Raw genomic sequence first — 3,091 nt, forward strand, 5'->3', positions numbered from 1 at the left:
TTACTGAAATGTGGATATCAACCATTCTGAAAGGTCCCCCAATAATGGGTCCATGATTAAAGGAGTGAGACTGATACAAAGCGAAGGTGAAGCAAAGCTTTATTTTGTGCCAAGCATCAAGAATCAAACCAACCGGGCACCTGGGTGGCTCAGTTGGTTAAGCAACTGCCTTCAGCTCAGGTCATGATCCTGGAGTCCCAGGATCAAGTCCCACATCAGGCGCTCTGCTCATCAGGGAGCCGGCTTCTCCCTCTGCCCCTCGCCCCTTTCATTCATGCTCGCTCTCCCTCTCTCAAATAAATAAAATCTTTTTTTTAAAAAAAAAAAGAATCAAACCGGCCAGGGCCGCACCTCCTACACCTCTCTTACAGAGAGGGCGATCCCTCCCCGCTTTACAGACTAGCTTTTAAGGGCAAAGGCCATGTGGTTGGGCCTGGCCACACACAGGTGGCCAATAAAATTGTAATACGCAGAGAAAGCTGCACAGTCATGCTAGGTCACATGTAAGTGACCAATTGAATTACAATTTACCCTAGTAGATATTTGAACCTGCCTATCACCCTGGTCAGAACTGGCGCCCAAAAGACGCCCAAAGGGCGGGGCCCATACTCCTTGGTAACTAGGAAGACAGTATGCACCCCCTTTCCCCCCCCACTGATTGGATATCTCCATCTGGCCTGACCCACCCTTGTATTTGAGCTTTGTTACCTGGGACTGGTTTCTGGGACTTGTTTTTAAGTAAGTCCCCTGGGGGAAGGGGGGCAGGGACAGTTTAAGTGTTAAACAACAAAGTTATTTTTTAACCAGATGGAAGAATTCTGGCTAAATAGGTTCTTACACCTCAAAGGATAAAGTGAACACTAAATAGGGGAAGATGAGTGAAAACTATTTCAACATAATCTCTCTAAAGCAACTCATGCAATTAATAACATAAAACAAATTATGAAAGCAATTCTGTTAACCAGATATTAAAGACAATGAACTTTTATAACTTGGCCCTGCAAAGACTACTGGACATGTTGGAAAGAGTGCAGGTTTAGTAATATAGCACAAGAATTTATAAATCAGCCATATGAACACCATGATAATGCTAAAGATGATAAGAGTAATAGCTAACAAAAGCTTACAATGTACAAAGAGTTTAAATGCACCTAGCATTGTTCTAGGCATTTACATGTATTACTTCAAATTAAGTTATTTTGATTTCTATTTTGAGCTAGATAATTTTTTAAAAGATTTCATTTATTTATTTGACAGAGAGATCACAAGTAGGCAGAAAGGCAGGCAGAGAGAGGAGGAAGCAGGCTTCCCGCTGAGCAGAGAGCCTGTTGCAGAGCTCGATCCCAGGACCCAAGATCATGACTTGAGCTGAAGGCAGAGGCTTAACGCACTGAGCGACCCAGGCACCTCTTGAGCTAGATAATCTTTAACAATTTCCTGTTACTATTATAGGTTTGTACTGCTCCATGGGTGCAACTCTGGGTTTGTTTCCTCCATGCTTAACTCACTTTTTATGCTATCGGCATTCACATTCAGAGCTTTCTGCATATTGCACGAAACAGAAAGGCTGGAAGTGGGGTGAGGCAAGTGAAACACTCATCTCAGGCATAAATGTAAGGGAGCATAAAAAAACTCACTCGAGACAAATTGCATTTCAATGCACAATTTTTAAAAATAAAAATGAATGCGGGAGAGTTCGGAGCAAGATGGCTACAGCATGTCGGGGAGTCAAGGGCCTGGTTGCTCTAATAACCGGAGGAGCCTCTGGTCTAGGTCTGGCCACAGCAGAGCGACTGGTGGGGCAAGGGGCCACTGCTGTGCTTGTAGACCTGCCCAACTCAGATGGGGAGGTCCAAGCCAATAAGTTAGGGAAGAGCTGCGCCTTTGCCTGATGCGCCTTCTCTGATGTGACCTCAGAGAAGGACGTGCAAGCAGCCCTGACTCTAGCAAAAGAAAAATTTGGCCGTGTGGATGTGGCAGTCAACTGTGCAGGCATTGCAGTGGCCATGAAGACATACAACTTAAAGAAGAATCAGGCCCATTCCTTGGAGGATTTCCAGCGAGTTCTTAATGTGAATCTCCTAGGCACCTTCAATGTGATCCGCCTGGTGGCCAGTGAGATGAGCCAGAACGAACCAGACCAGGGAGGCCAACGTGGGGTCATCATCAACACTGCCAGCGTGGCTGCCTTTGAGGGCCAGGTTGGACAAGCTGCATACTCTGCTTCCAAGGGGGGCATAGTGGGCATGACCCTGCCCATTGCTCGGGATCTGGCTCCCATGGGTATCTGAGTGATGACCATTGCTCTAGGCCTGTTTGGCACCCCGCTGCTCACCACCCTCCCAGAAAAAGTACGCAACTTCTTAGCCAGCCAGGTGCCCTTCCCCAGTCGACTGGGTGATCCCGCTGAGTATGCTCATCTGGTATAAGCTATCATTGAGAACCCATTCATCAATGGAGAGGTCATCCGGCTGGATGGGGCCATTCGCATGCAGCCTTGAAGGGAGAGGGCAGAGAAAACCCACGCTCTTCATTCCTTGCTTCCCTTGGAGTACTTTATAGCAACCTGGGAGGAAGTCCCACAGCCATCTTGTAACTGCCTAGCTATCACACCCCGTGCCTAATAAAGTCTCTATTTCTCACACACACACACACACACACACACAAAAAAAAAAAAAAAAAAAAAGAAAAAAAAATGAATGCAAAGACTCCATAGATGAACAAAAATATAAAAATTTCAAATAGAGACAAGATCAGTAAGTGCTACATTACAGTTTGGAAGAAAAGAACAAATCAGAAATACTGATGTTCACCTTGGATGAATTGAGTAAAATATTATCTCAATTACTGAGTTTGGGGGCACCCCTTAAATCTTGTGTTTGAGGTGAGTGCCTCACTGGCCTCACCTAATGCCATCTCTGTTGGTCATTATTTTCATACATGGTTTTGTCACAGTTGGAGTGGCATACATATTTCTCAAATGAAGCTTTTTGCCATAGAAGAGGAAAATGACTAATTTCCTACACAATACTATCTGGACAACCCTTACCCCAGAAATAAAACCGTGCAGTGTCTCTCCAATACACTGCTT

General features: G+C 45.2%; 1 pseudogene; it reads left to right on the forward strand.

Annotated features, from left to right (window-relative positions):
- Positions 1–1,693: 1,693 nt before the first annotated feature.
- LOC132010729 (3-hydroxyacyl-CoA dehydrogenase type-2-like) lies at positions 1,694–2,644 on the forward strand (annotated as a pseudogene).
- Positions 2,645–3,091: the final 447 nt, after the last annotated feature.

Source organism: Mustela nigripes, chromosome 1 (genome assembly GCF_022355385.1).
Source record: "Mustela nigripes isolate SB6536 chromosome 1, MUSNIG.SB6536, whole genome shotgun sequence".
NCBI lineage: Eukaryota > Metazoa > Chordata > Mammalia > Carnivora > Mustelidae > Mustela > Mustela nigripes.